This window comes from Ranitomeya variabilis, chromosome 6 (genome assembly GCF_051348905.1).
Source record: "Ranitomeya variabilis isolate aRanVar5 chromosome 6, aRanVar5.hap1, whole genome shotgun sequence".
Taxonomy (NCBI): Eukaryota; Metazoa; Chordata; class Amphibia; order Anura; family Dendrobatidae; genus Ranitomeya; species Ranitomeya variabilis.
This window is the reverse complement of record NC_135237.1, coordinates 472,023,208-472,039,106: the sequence shown is the minus strand read 5'-3', so window position 1 is coordinate 472,039,106 and position 15,899 is coordinate 472,023,208. Positions and strand designations below refer to the sequence as shown.

The following is a 15,899-nucleotide window of genomic DNA, read 5'->3' as shown; positions in this document are numbered from 1 at the left end:
TGGGGTTGGTGTGGACGGTGCACAAGTAGGGTTTCCAGCCCGTATGTACTAACAAAATGAAGAACTTGGCACTCAATTAGAGATGGGTGGCTTTGTATTTTATCTTGCATGGCCCATCAGTGTCGCCACATAACGACAGACTTCTTGTGTGATTATTTGCTGGGATTTAACAAAATGAAGAACTTGGCACTCCATTAGAGATGTGGTGAAATAACGTTCCTTTTATTATTGCATCGAAGGTTGTGTTAAATGTTTTCGGTCTTACATCAGACCTTCATCAGAACTAAAAATGTGTGTAGGGGGGAAATATACAGAAGAAAGAGGGGTCATATAATACATAGAAATGATAAAATCGTAGTACAAGAGAACACAATACAATCATGCAATTTGTCTAGTAGGAGCTCAGACGTTATTACATTCATAACTCTGTCCTTCATGTATAGAACAATTATTTAAAGTAACCGTTCAGAGAGTTAAATGCAAGGAATGTAAACAGTTAATGATCAAGTATTGGTCATTCAGGCTAGTATGACTTTAGGAAAAAGGATCCATTAGGTTCCTACAAGGGATCTTGGTGAAGGAGTGTCCAGGTGGTAACTTCAGGTGGAAGAACCATATAGAGCACTAGACTCCTGATTTCATAGATTCAGGTTTTCCAGTATAAGGTCAGTGAAACTATCTCTTTTACAAAAAGGATTGTCATTTTGTCCCTCATACAAGTATAATTTGTTTGATCTCAGTATGGACCTACAAAGGTTTTACCGAAACCTACATCTAAGAGCCCATTTCCCTAAAGTGGAGATTAGCCAAGGGTCCACCTCTGATCAGGACACATCCCTATTAAACCTAGGGGTCCTGGGTTTACGATCACCCAGCACCTACATGCACCCAAAGGATAGTCCTCCCGTAGAAACTTTTTTTTATCTTAGAGAGAACATCAACACCATCGGAAGGGAAATCAACTCTGGCCAGTTACACTATACTCCCAATCTTTCCACAAATGAAAAAAAAAAAAAACGCCATAAATGCACTTTTCCATAGATAAATCACTTGTGATTAAACAAGTGGACAAGAGCGGGGCTATAGTAATGGACCATACAGACTATCTCGAGGAGATTCACTCACAATTAAATAACTCCCAGATATACAGGATTGTCTCACACAACCCAACGTCAGGAATTACCATCAAAACGGTCCTGTACTGACATACAAAACAGGGCACAATAAATCAAAATATTAGAGCGTATCTTACAAAAACAGACCCCACTACACCAGTGTTCTATATCCTTCCCAAGATCCACAAGAGACTACACAAACCCACGGGGTAGACCGATAGACTCCTCAACAGATTTTATCTTGTCACCTTTAGCCATTGTGCTTGAGTGCATCCTGACACCGTTGGTCAAGAAAACCAAATCCATCCTGCTGGACACAAACAAGTTTTTAAAGATCATTAAATCACTGGGCACATTATCCCCATCTTCTACCCTTGTTACATGGGACATCAGTAGTCTCAATATATCTATCACCCATGAGAATGATTTAAAGGGACTCTGTCACGTGAATTTGGAGGGAACAATTTTCAGTCATATGGTCGGGGTTTTCGGGTGTTTGATTCACCCTTTCCTTACCCGCTGGCTGCATTCTGGCTGCAATATTGGATTGAAGTTCATTCTCTGTCCTCCGTAGTACACGCCTGCACAAGGCAATCTTGCCTAACGCAGGCATCTACTATGGAGGACAGAGAATGAACTTCAATTCAATACTGCAGTCAGCATGCAACCAGCGGGTAAGGAAAGGGTGAATCAAACACCCGAAAACCCCGACCATATGACTGAAAATTGTTCCCTCCAAATTCACGTGACAGAGTCCCTTTAAAAGGGAAACTGTCACCCAAGGCGTTTGTAACTAAAAGAGCCACCTTGTGCTGCACTAATGCTGCATTCTGACAAGGTGGCTCTTTTAGTTTGGGTCCCTGGCACTGCTGAAAGAATCGCTTTTGAAATTTGTCCCTCATACCGTGAAATCGCCAGGGGGGGCAGGTCTTTCCCCCCTAATCCAGACGCCTCACAGCTGTCAATCATGGCCTCTGTGCGCCGGGCGGCGCCTCCTCTTCCTTCATTAGCGTCCCCGGCGCCTGCGCTGTAAGTTCGAAGGGCAACACAACTGTGCATGCCCGAAAAAAAAAATAACTATGCAGGCGCCGGGGACGTTAATGAAGGGGAAACAACCCAGCCGGTGAGAGATAGGATCTCACAACACAAGTCCAACATCAGATGTAACAAAGTCCATCTATCCCTTCCCTTCCATGTTCATAACTTGGGCCCTAATTTGACTTAACTGAGGTTCCAGGTTTTGGAACAGATCGAACCATCAAGAAGAGGTCAGAACAGGGTCAAAACCCTTAAAAAACGAGAAGCCTTCTGGATCTTCTCACTACAAACTTTGGAGCCTAAAGGCCTAAACAAGGACTATGATGTTGCAAGATTCTTATAGACCCCCTTGGGGTGCCTTTATGTCTCTTTGCTCTATTTCATTCATGAATCATGCATAACTTACAAATCCCTTGCTATACTTTGTACTAATTATATATACTGTATATACATACATTCTCTTTTATTCTTTTTAGAATTGATAAAACTTTGATTATTCACACTTTACCCATCACCTTCTGGTAAGCTATGCTATAGTATGAGCACCCATGTGAATATGTGAACTCTATTTCTCTGTGTTTCTTTTCTCCCTGGGGGGCTCTTCTTTAGTTCACTACTATTCCCGGCGTGTGCTCCCTGCAGGCAGCCCCTTCACCCTTCACAAGCTATGCAGGTTGCACTACACAAGCGCCGACTTTCCGTGGTTCCTCCTTCCAGGCATTCAGGTAGCCTCTCCCCATTACCATTATATGACCAGGGGCTATATGATTCCCTCTACTTCCCACCAGCTTTCATCATGCTACTGAACTGTGACTAACAATGCTCTTACCCCCCTCCCCAGGTCTTCTTCCTCTTCCCTTCTGGGTCTCCCTATGATTTCACTGACCTTATACTGGAAAACCTGCATCTATGAAATCAGGAGTCTCACATGCTCTATATGTTTCCTTCACCTAAAGTGATCAACTGGACACTCCCTCACCCAGATCCCTTGTAGGAACCTAATGGATGCTTTTTCCTAAAGTCATACTAGCTTGAATGACCAATACTTTATTATTAACTGTTTACATTCCTTGCATTTATCTCTCTGAACTGTTACTTTAAATAATTGTTCTATACATGAAGGACAGAGTTATGAATGTAATAACGTCTGAGCTCCTACTAGACAAATTGCATGATTGTATTGTGTTCACTTGTACTGCGATTTTATCATTTCTATGTATTATACGACCCCTCTTTCTTCTGTATATTTCCCCCCTACACACCTTTTTAGTTCTGATGAAGGTCTGATGTAAGACCGAAAACATTTAACACAACCTTCGATGCAATAATAAAAGGAACGTTATTTCACCACATCTCTAATTGAGTGCCAAGTTCTTCATTTTGTTAAATCCCAGCAAATAATCACACAAGAAGTCTGTCGTTATGTGGCGACACTGATGGGCCATGCAAGATAAAATACAAAGCCATCCAGAGCCAACGCCACCATGCCCGTGGGCGAGAGAGAAGAAATGCCCCGTATTTGGCTCCCAATGAATAGATGCATGTAACACATGGTAAGCGGAGCCCATTATCAGGCGGCACAATACACCACTGATGCCGCTGCAGTTAGGACTTTATATAGCACTGACAGCTTCCTTTTTTCCTCCAAGGACTAAGGGGATCATATTAAGTGTTCTGGCAGCTTTTGCAAGGAGATGAGCTGGAACATGGCAGGACACAGTGAGAAGGAGCCAGTAATCTAATAGGGCGACAATGCACAGAGTGTATCAGGGCACACCAGGTGACTGACCGCAGAGCTGCCTCTGCTATGTCAGTGCTATACAGGAGCATGCCCCGCACAGACCATGAGGCTAGAGGCAGGCAAGGGGTTAACTGGTGTCCTGTACAGTGAGGTCTGATCCTGACTGCACCATCTGTATAGAGCCCACCAGTGCCAGCACACAGCCCACCAGTGCCAGGACACAGCCCACCAGTGCCAGCCCACCAGTGCCAGCACACAGCCCACCAGTGCCAGCCCACCAGTGCCAGCACACAGCCCACCAGTGCCAGCCCACCAGTGCCAGCACACAGCCCACCAGTGCCAGCACACAGCCCACCAGTGCCAGCCCACCAGTGCCAGCACACCGCACACCAGTGCCAGCACACAGCCCACCAGTGCCAGCACACAGCCCACCAGTGCCAGCACACAGCCCACCAGTGCCAGCACACAGCCCACCAGTGCCAGCACACAGCCCACCAGTGCCAGCACACAGCCCACCAGTGCCAGCACACAGCCCACCAGTGCCAGCGTTGCCCCTTTGTTCCTGTAATCCCATCCTCAGCTTGTGCCTTTGTCTCCCCCTCAGGGGTGAGGCTGGAGGGCTGGGTAACATGAGCTGAGGGATGAGTGCAGCACAGGCACGGCTCACACACAGACACCGGCGCTTTATAACGGAGTTATGGGGCAAATAAAGTGCAAAATGCAGAGATGTAGTAGAGCTCACTACTCACCGTGCGAGCCGCGTCCGCTGTGTGTGCACAGTCACCATGCGTGCTCCGCCGGGCGCAGGCTCTTACCACAGGGAGGAGGAGAAGCCCTGACGCGCTGCCCGGTCACTGCTCCCGTTATCCCCAGGACTAGGGGAATCTCCGGCCACACATCCACTCTCTTCTGCCTCACAAGCTGCTCTAGTGGGATGCAAGGGGCAAGCGCAGCCCTGTGAGCCAATCAGAGAGAGGAGAGCAGGGACTGTCAGCCAATCAGGGCGCAGCATTCCTATTGTCCGTCTGTTCTCTCCCAGCCCTCCCCACCTGCTGAGATGCCCCGCCCACCACTGGTGCTCAGCGCTCAGGACGATGAGTGACATGTGACAGCGGAGGATCTCCGGGGCAAGCACAGGAGTGAGGGGAGGTGAGGAGCTGCAGAGCTGAGGACCGGCAGAGGTGAGGAGCTGCAGAACTGAGGACTGGCAGAGGTGAGGAGCCGGAGAACTGAGGACCGGCAGAGGTGAGGAGCCGGAGAACTGAGGACCGGCAGAGGTGTGGAGCTGCAAAACTGAGGATTGGCAGAGGTGAGGAGCTGCAGAGCTGAGGACCGGCAGAGGTGAGGAGCTGCAGAACTGAGGACCGGCAGAGGTGAGGAGCTGCAGAACTGAGGACCGGCAGAGGTGAGGAGCTGCAGAACTGAGGACCGGCAGAGGTGAGGAGCCGGAGAACTGAGGACTGGCAGAGGTGAGTAGCTGGAGAACTGAGGAGCTGCAGAACTGAGGACTGGCAGAGGTGAGGAGATGCAGAACTGAGGACTGGCAGAGGTGAGGAGATGCAGAACTGAGGACTGGCAGAGGTGAGGAGCTGCAGAACTGAGGAGCGGCAGAGGGAGGAGCTGCAGAACTGAGGACTGGCAGAGGTGCTGTAATTCATGCCTGGGGGATATACAGTTTCCAATCTGGATGGTGCCAAGATTTGACCGTCCAGGCTGAGAACCACTGGGGAATGAGCTGCTCGCAGGTTCAGTGACTAGTGGTGACATCATTGAGGTTACCTCCGGTCACTGAGGCTGCGTACCCAGCTTGGCTGAAATGCGATGACCTCTGCATCGTGGGAAAAAGTCATTGAGGTCAGGGTAATCAGGGTATTACTGCCCTGACTGGCATATGGGGCCTGGTGGACAGAGGGGCAGAATGCTGGACACAGGGGCAGACTGTGAAACACGGGGGCAGAATGCTGGACACAGGGGCAGAGTGCTGGACACGGGGCAGAATTATGGACACAGGGGCAGAATGCTGGACACAGGGGCAGACTGTGAGACGGGGGGCAGAATGCTGGACATGGGGGCAGAATGCTGGATACAGGGGCAGACTGTGAGACACAGGGGCAGAATGTTGGACACGGGGCAGAATGTTGGACACGGGGCAGACTGTGAGACATGGGGGCAGAATACTGGAAACAGGGGCAGAATGTTGGACACGGGGGCAGAATGCTGGACACAGAGGCAGACTGTGAGACACGGGGCAGAATGCTGGACACGGGCAGACTGTGAGACACGGGGGCAGAATGCTGGACACGGGCAGACTATCAGACACGGGGGCAGAATGCTGGACACGGGCAGAATGCTGGACACAGGGGCAGACTGTGAGACACGGGGGCAGAATGCTGGACACAGGGGCAGAATGCTGGACATGGGCAGAATGCTGGACATTGGGGCAGAATGCAAGACACAGGGGGCAGAATGGAGATACGGGGCATGATTGGAGATACGGGGCATGATTGGAGACACAGGGGGCAGGATGAAAGACATGGGGGCATGACTGGAGACACTGGGGGCATGACTGGAGACAGATGGGGCAGAATGGAGACACAGGGGGCATGATTGGAGACACATGGGGCAGAATGGAGACACAGGGGGCATGATTGGAGACACGTGGCAGGAATGCAGACTTGGGGGGCAGAATGGAGACACGGGGCAGGATGAAAGACATGGGGGCATGATTGGAGACACTGGGGGCAGAATTAGAGACAGATGGGACAGGATGCATACGATGGAGACAGATGGGGCAGGATGGGGAAATCATATGGGGCAGAATGGATACTCATGAGGGCAGGATGGGAGATCATATGGCTGACGCCAGGAATGAGACGCACGGGGGCCAGGTGTTATGTTGGGCTGGTGGTTAGGAGCACTAGAAATGACCAGATGAGCAAACTAGCAATACAGGATGAGCTCTGCTGACCGCAACCCCTAATTCTATCAACAACAACTAGAAATAGCCGTGGAGCGTTCCTGACTCTGCCTAGACGCCTCTTTACAGCCTAAGAGCTAGCTACCCCTAAAGATAGAAAATACAGCCTACCTTGCCTCAGAGAAATTCCCCAAAGAAATAGGCAGCCCCCACATATATTGACTGTGAGTTAAGATGGAAGTCACAAACACAGAAATAAAATAGGTTTCAGCATAGGAGGCCAGACTGAACTAAACAGACTGAGGATAGGAAAGGTATCTTTGCGGTCAGCATAAAAAACTAACAAAAAACCACGCAGAGTGTGCAAAAGAAACCACCGCACCGACTCACGGCGCGGTGGTGCCACTCTGCATCCCAGAGCTTCCAGCTAACAAGATTAAATATAATAGCAAGCTGGACAAAAACACAATGGTAACAAATAAGCTAGCAGGGACTTAGCTTTTGCTGAAGTAGACAGGTCATCTGAAAGATCCAAGAGAACTGAACCAGTACTAGGACATTGACAGCTGGCATCAAGTAACGATCTGAGTGGAGTTAAATAGAGCAGCCAGCCAAGACCTGAACGAGATCAGCTGGAGAAGGAATCTCAGAACCAGCTGCTTCACTCACAGCCACCAGAGGGAGTCCATGAACAGAACTCGCCGAAGTACCATTCATAACCACAGGAGGGAGCTCGAGAACAGAATTCACAACAGTCAGGATGGGGAATATTATTACTATAGGGGCTATATAAGGTATATTATTACTGCAGTGATGTATTTATTTTATTTTTTGAGTATACTGTTTTAACCCCTTCCTGACATCTGACGTACTATCCCGTCGAGGTGGGGTGGGCCCGTATGACCGCCGACGGGATAGTACGTCATACGCGATCGGCCGCGCTCACGGGGGGAGCGCGGCCGATCGCGGCCGGGTGTCAGCTGCCTATCGCAGCTGACATCCGGCACTATGTGCCAGGAGCGGTCACGGACCGCCCCCGGCACATTAACCCCCGGCACACCGCGATCAAACATGATCGCAGTGTACCGGCGGTATAGGGAAGCATCGCGCAGGGAGGGGGCTCCCTGCGGGCTTCCCTGAGACCCCCGGAGCAACGCGATGTGATCGCGTTGCTGCGAGGGTCTCCTACCTCCTTCCTGGCTGCAGGTCCCGGATCCAAGATGGCCGCGGCATCCGGGTCCTGCAGGGAAGGAGGTGGCTTACCGAGTGTCTGCTCAGAGCAGGCGCTTGGTAAGCCTGCAGCCCTGCACAGCAGATCGTCGATCTGGCAGAGTGCTGTGCACACTGCCAGATCAATGATCTGTGATGTCCCCCCCTGGGACAAAGTAAAAAAGTAAAAAAAAAAATTTTCCACATGTGTAAAAAAAAAAAAAAAAAATCCTAAATAAATAATAAAAAAAATATATATATTATTCCCATAAATACATTTCTTTATCTAAATAAAAAAAACAAAACAATAAAAGTACACATATTTAGTATCGCCGCGTCCGTAACGACCCAACCTATAAAACTGCCCCACTAGTTAACCCCTTCAGTAAACACCGTAAGAAAAAAAAAAAAAAAACGAGGCAAAAAACAACGCTTTATTACCATACCGCCGAACAAAAAGTGGAATAACACGCGATCAAAAAGACAGATATAAATATCCATGGTACCGCTGAAAACGTCATCTTGTCCCGCAAAAAACAAGCCGCCATACAGCATCATCAGCAAAAAAATAAAAAAGTTATAGTCCTGAGAATAAAGCGATACCAAAATAATTATTTTTTCTATAAAATAGTTTTTATCGTATAAAAGCGCCAAAACATAAAAAAATGATATAAATGAGATATCGCTGTAATCATACTGACCCGACGAATAAAAATGCTTTATCAATTTTACCAAGCGCAGAACGGTATAAACGCCTCTCCCAAAAGAAATTCATGAATAGCAGGTTTTTGGTCATTCTGCCTCACAAAAATCGGAATAAAAAGCGATCAAAAACGGTCACGTGTCCGAAAATGTTACCAATAAAAACGTCAACTCGTCCCGCAAAAAACAAGACCTCACATGACTCTGTGGAGCAAAATGTGGAAAAATTATAGGTCTCAAAATGTGGAGACGCAAAAACTTTTTTGCTATAAAAAGCGTCGCTGGTTTCACACTTGCGTTTTTGTCTGCAGCGTTTTTTGCACAAAAAAACGCATGCGTTTTTTCCCTATATTTAACATTGAAAACGCATGCGTTTTTTTTGTACGCGTTTGGTCGCGTTTTCAAACGCATGCGGTTTTTTTCTGCATGCGTTCATTTTCAGAAATACAACCTGCAGTATTTTCTTGCGTTTTTAAGCACATGCGTTTGTTTGCGTTAAAAACGCATGCATTTTTATCGAAAAAAAACAGAAAACACACTGAAAAGCCACCCACCACCATCAAGGTGATAAAGGGATCCAAACCCTAACCCTAACTCTACCCCTAACCTCACCCCTAACCGTTTAATGAACATTTTCTGACAGTCATAGTGCCACGTATTTCAGTGCCACGTATTTCAGTGCCATGTATTTCAGTGCCACGTATCACGTATTTCAGTGCCACGTATTTCAGTGCCACGTATTTCAGTGCCACGTATCACGTATTTCAGTGCCACGTATCACGTATTTCAGTGCCACGTATTTCAGTGCCACGTATTTCAGTGCCACGTATTTCAGTGCCACGTATTTCAGTGCCACGTATTTCAGTGCCACGTATCACGTATTTCAGTGCCACGTGTTTCAGTGCCACGTATTTAAGTGCCACGTATCACATATTTCAGTGCCACGTATTTAAGTGCCACGTATTTAAGTGCCACGTATTTAAGTGCCACGTATTTCAGTGCCACGTATTTCAGTGCCACGTATTTAAGTGCCACGTATTTAAGTGCCACGTATTTAAGTGCCACGTATTTAAGTGAAACGTATTTAAGTGCCACGTATTTAAGTGCCACGTATTTCAGTGCCACGTATTTCAGTGCCACGTATCACATATTTCAGTGCCACGTATTTAAGTGCCACGTATTTCAGTGCCACGTATTTCAGTGCCACGTATCACGTATTTCAGTGCCACGTGTTTCAGTGCCACGTATTTAAGTGCCACGTATCACGTATTTCAGTGCCACGTATTTCAGTGCCACGTATTTCAGTGCCACGTATTTCAGTGCCATGTATTTCAGTCACGTTTAGGGTTAGGGGTAGGGTTAGGGCTAGGGTTGGAGGTAAAGTTAGGGTTGGGGCTAAAGTTAGGGTTGGGGCTAAAGTTAGGGTTAGGGTTTGGATTACATTTACGTTTGGATTAGGGTTGGGATTAGAATTATGGGTGTGTCAGGGCTAGGGGTGTGGTTAGGGTTACCGTTGGGATTAGGGTTAGGGGTGTGTTTGGGTTAGGGTTTCAGGTAGAATTGGGGCGTTTCCACTGTCCAGGCACATCAGGGGCTCTCCAAGCGCGACATGGCGTCCAATCTCAATTCCAGCCAATTCTGCGTTGAAAAAGTAAAACAGTGCTCCTTCCCTTCCGAGCTCTCCCGTGCGCCCAAAAAGGGGTTTACCCCAACATATGTGTTATCAGTGTACTCGGGACAAATTGAACAACAACTTCTGGGGTCCAAGTTCTCTTGTTATCCTTAGGAAAATAAAAATTTGGGGGGCTAAAAATCATTTTTGTGGGAAAAAAAGATGTTTTATTTTCACGGCTCTGCGTTATAAACTGTAGTAAAACACTTGGGGGTTCAAAGTTCTCACAACACATCTAGATAAGTTCCTTGGGAGGTCTAGTTTCCAATATGGGGTCACTTGTGGGGGGTTTGTACTGTTTGGGTACATCAGGGGCTCTGCAAATGCAACGTGACGCCTGCAGACCAATCCATTTAAGGCTGCATTCCAAATGGCGCTCCTTCCCTTCCGAGCTCTGTCATGCACCCAAACAGTGGTTCCCCCCCACATATGGGGTATCAGCGTACTCAGGACAAATTGGACAACAACTTTTGGGGTCTAATTTATCCTGTTACCCTTGTGAAAATACAAAACTGGGGGCTAAAAAATCATTTTTGAGAGAAAAAAAAAATTATTTTCACGGCTCTGCGTTATAATCTGTAGTGATTTGCGCCCAAACAATGGTTTACACCCACATATGGGGTATCATCGTACTCAGGACAAATTGCACAACATTTTTTGGGGTCCAATTTCTTCTCTTACCCTTGGGAAAATAAAAAATTGGGGGCAAAAAGATCATTTTTGTGAAAAAATATGATTTTTTATTTTTACGGCTCTGCATTATAAACTTCTGTGAAGCACTTGGTGGGTCAAAGTGCTCACCACACATCAAGATAAGTTCCTTAGGGGGTCTACTTTCCAAAATGGTGTCACTTGTAGGGGGTTTCAGTGTTTAGGCACATCAGGGGCTCTCCAAATGCAACATGGCGTCCCATCTCAATTCCAGTCAATTTTGCATTGAAAAGTCAAATGGCGCTCCTTTCCTTCCGAGCTCTGCCATACGCCCAAACAGTGGTTTACCCCCACATATGGGGTATCAGCGTACTCAGGACAAATTGTACAACAACTTTGGGGGTCCATTTTCTCCTGTTACCCTTGGTAAAATAAAACAAATTGGAGCTGAAATAAATTTTGTGTGAAAAAAAGTTAAATGTTCATTTTTATTTAAACATTCCAAAAATTCCTGTGAAACACCTGAAGGTTTAATAAACTTCTTGAATGTGGTTTTGAGCACCTTGAGGGGTGCAGTTTTTAGAATGGTGTCACACTTGAGTATTTTCTATCATATAGACCCCTCAAAATGACTTCAAATGAGATGTGGTCCCTAAAAAAAAATGGTGTTGTAAAAATGAGAAATTGCTGGTCAACTTTTAACCCTTATAACTCCGTCACAAAAAAAAATTTTGGTTCCAAAATTGTACTGATGTAAAGTAGACATGTGTGAAATGTTACTTATTAAGTATTTTGCATGACATATGTCTGTGATTTAAGGGCATAAAAATTCAAAGTTGGAAAATTGCAAAATTTTCAAAATTTTCACCAAATTTCCATTTTTTTCACAAATAAACGCAAGTTATATCGAATAAATTTTACCACTAACATGAAGTACAATATGTCACGAGAAAACAATGTCAGAATCGCCAAGATCCGTCAAAGCGTTCCAGAGTTATAGCCTCATAAAGGGACAGTGGTCAGAATTGTAAAAATTGGCCCGGTCATTAACGTGCAAACCACCCTTGGGGGTGAAGGGGTTAAATGGGGGGGCGGTCCTGTTACTGTGTAGAGTGACACTATGTTACCTCTTTTTCTTCATGTGGTGTAATGTAGAAGTTGGGGAAAACTAAGTAATGTGTTCTGCAAGTGGAGCTCGAGATAACTGTGTTATTTCCTGCAGAGACGAGTCCTGGCTGGAAGAAGTGATGGCGGTCTGTGCTGGATGAAAGATGAAAGACTTCACCTAGAGAAGTCACTGGTGAGTCAGTGTGTTACCTGTACACTGACACTATACACTGTATACTATATACAGAGCTCCTGTGTATAATATCACCAGTGATCACTGTATTACCTGTACATGGACACTGCATACTAAGTACAGATCTCCTGTGTATAATGGCACTGATCTTGATAGTATTTTGGGGTTTTTTTTATTACTGATCTGTATTGTAGTATTCAGTCACTATGTGGTGGTAATATGTGGTCTGGACATGGTGTTGCGGTATTTGTCCCTTGTATGTGCTATTTGATCACTATGTGGTGGTAATATGTGGTCTGATCATGGTGTAGCGGTATTTGTTCCCTGTATTTGTTATTGTTCGATCACTGTGGTGGTAATATGTGGTTTGGACATGGTGCGGTAGTATTTGTTCCTTGTATGTGATATTATTGGTCATTTTAAAAATTGAAAAATAAATAAAAATATACCTAAATTGTATTGCATATTTTAACAAATATTTAATAGGTTACAGCAGAGTAGGGCCCGGCCAAAAGTGTCTACCGTGTTATGGTGGCGGCTTAAAAAATCTTTTTGGCCAAAACAAAAGCTGCCGGCTATATGTGTGATCTGGTGATGGGAACTGCTAATGTGTGATAGGTGAGAAGTGGAGCTTTTCCAAGAGAGAGCTGTGGGACTGTGGACAGTTCAAGGGGTGGAGCATAGAGGTGGGGCTGGGGTGGAGCCTGAGCGGAGTCTCAAGGGGGCCCCGAAAATTTTGCCAGTATGGGGCCCCGAAATTCCTAGTGGCAGCCCTGATTGAGGTCACCGCAGTTGAAGCTCAGTGACTTCACCGCAGATCACGTTGAGAAATTGTTCTCGCTTGAATACAACACTCATCATTCTCCTCCTGCTCACGCTGATCGCCGGCAGAGCAGGGGAGAATGATGAGAGCCATCTTCAGCACCCGGCAGTACTTACTACACTGCTGCTTCCCTGGTGCTCGTTTTGTGGTACTGATGCAGCGCACAGGCGGCATGCGTTTGCCACACATTTTGCACACGTATTACACATATGGACACTGACATCTCCAGCACCGTTTTTTTCCAATAGCGGAAATATCAGGACATGTGAAACCGGCCTAACTGTGCTTTTTTATGTTTATTTCAAATAAAGGAGTCTGTGTCATTATTTCAATTACCGGTAAATGATTTTATTCTGCTTGTGTCGTTTTTAGGCTATGTGCACACGTTCAGGATTTTTCGCAATAAAACCACGAAAAAAACGCATACATTAAGCATCCTATTATTAGAATGCAATCCGCAATTTTTGTGCACATGTTGCGTTTTTTTTCCGTGGCGGAATCGCATTCCGGAAAAAAACGCAGCATGTTCATTCTTCGTGCGGAATTGTGGGGATTCCGCACACATAGGAATGCATTGATCCGCTTACTTTCTGCATGTGGCTATGCCGACCATGCGGGAAGTAAGCAGATCATGTGCGGTTGGTACCCAGGCTGGAGGAGAGGAGACTCTTCTCCAGGCCCTGGGAACCATATAACTGTTTAAAAAAAAGAATTAAAATAAAAAATCGTGATGTTCTCACCTTCCGGCGTCCCTTGCAGCCTTCCCGCTCCTCGAGATGCTTCCGTTCCCAGTGATGCTTTGCAGGAATGACCTGTGATGATGTAGCAGTCTTGCGAGACTGCTACGTCATCTGGGGTCATTGCCGCGAGGCATTACTGGGAGCGGGAGGAGCGGGAAGGCTGCGAGATACGCCGGAAGGTGAGAATATCACGATTTTTTATTTATTTTTTTATTATTTTTAACATTAGATCCTTTTACTATTGATGCTACATAGGCAGCATCAATAGTAAAAAGTTGGTCACACTTGTCAAACACTATGTTTGACAAGTGTGACCAACCTGTCAAACAGTTTTCGAAGCGATGCTACAGATCACATGGAAAACACTAGCATTCTGCAAGCTAATTACGCTTGTAAAACGCTAGTGTTTAGCGGGAAAATGCATACCAATTCCTCATGCGTTTTTCCCGCGGCAGGGAGTTCCGGAATTGCTGCAGAAATTTCCGCAGCAGTTCCAGACTTGTGCACATAGCCTTACAGTCTAACCATGGAGTTAGTAATAGGGGTATCTTATAGAAGCCTCTCCATTACTAACCAGTAGGCTTTATGTCAGCCGCCATGAAACAACTGACATCAACCCCACAAATATTACCCCACTTGCCACCGCACCAGGTCAAATGAGCTATAAACATCTGTTCCCAGCTGTCCCCTTTCCCTCTGCTGGTTAATAGAATATCAGGGGATCCAGCGTAATTTTTTACACACGCACTGTACTAATTATATGTGTCACTGACATCTTTATATCTATCTATTCTATGTGTATATATGTAATCTATCTATTCTATTTTGTCGTGTCATGCTGTGATTTTACAGATGAAATGTCGGGTTTTCAAAGACATGGGGGTGTAAAAATCACTGGTTAATCTCGTTCGAGATAGGAGGACAATCGCAGCATGCATGCTTTTTTTTCAGTCTGATTACAGCTGAGAAAAAAAAAATTGCAGATGAGCAGGAACTCGTAGATTAACCCCTTTCTGCCATCTGACATACTATCCCGTTGAGGTGACCTGGGACTTAATTCCCAGGGACGGGATAGTACGTCATAGGCGATCAGCCGCGCTCATGGGGGGAGTGCAGTCGATCGCCGCCGGGTGTCAGCTGATTATTACAGCTGACATCTGGCACTATGTGCCAGGAGTGGTCACAGACCGCTCAGGCACATTAACCCCCGGAACACTGTGATCAAACATGATAGGGAAGCATCGCGCAGGGAGGGATCTCCCTGCGTGCTTCCCTGAGACCCTCGGAACAACGCGATGTGATCGCGTTGTTCTGAGGGTCTCCGGTCACCTCCCTGAAGGCCCCGGATCCAAAATGTCCACGGGGCTCCTTCCGGGTCCTGTAGGGAGGTGTCTTGCAAGCCGGCAAGCCTGCAGCACTGCCTGTCAGATCGCTGATCTGACACAGTGCTTTGCAAAGTGTCAGATCAGCGATCTGACACTATAGCATGATGTCCCACCCTGGGACAAAGTAAAAAAGTTTTTTAAAAAATATGGGCAGCACTGTGGCACAGTGGTTAGCATTACAGCGCTGGGGTCCTGGGTTCAAACCCCACCAAGGACAACATCTGCAAAGAGTTTGTATGTTCTCCCCGGGTTTGCGTGGGTTTCCTCCGGGTTCTCCGGTTTCCTCCCACATTCCAAACACATACTGATAGGGAATTTAGATTGTGAGCCCCATTGGGGACAGCGATGATAATGTGTGCAAACTGTTAAGCGCTGCAGAATATGTTAGCGCTATATAAAAATAAGGATTATTATTATTATTTACATGTGTAAAAAAAAATTCCTAAATAACGAAAAAAAAAATATTGTTCCAATAAATACATTTCTTTATCTAAATAAAAAACAACAAAACAATAAAAGTACACATATTTAGTATCGCTGCGTCCGTAATCACCCGTCCTATAAAACCGTCCCACTAGTTAACCCCTTCAGTGAACACCGTTAAAA

At 46.2% G+C, this 15,899-nt stretch overlaps 1 protein-coding gene across 2 annotated transcripts in view; it reads right to left on the bottom strand.

Moving 5' to 3' along the window:
• SLCO5A1 (solute carrier organic anion transporter family member 5A1) overlaps positions 1-4,851 on the bottom strand; it is a 170,924-nt gene extending 166,073 nt beyond the window's left edge. For both annotated transcript variants that reach the window (XM_077270631.1, XM_077270632.1), the window contains exon 1: positions 4,644-4,851. The gene's annotated coding sequence lies outside the window, so the exon portion shown is untranslated. The remainder of the gene's footprint in view (positions 1-4,643) is intronic.
• Between the last annotated feature and the right edge of the window lie 11,048 nt (positions 4,852-15,899).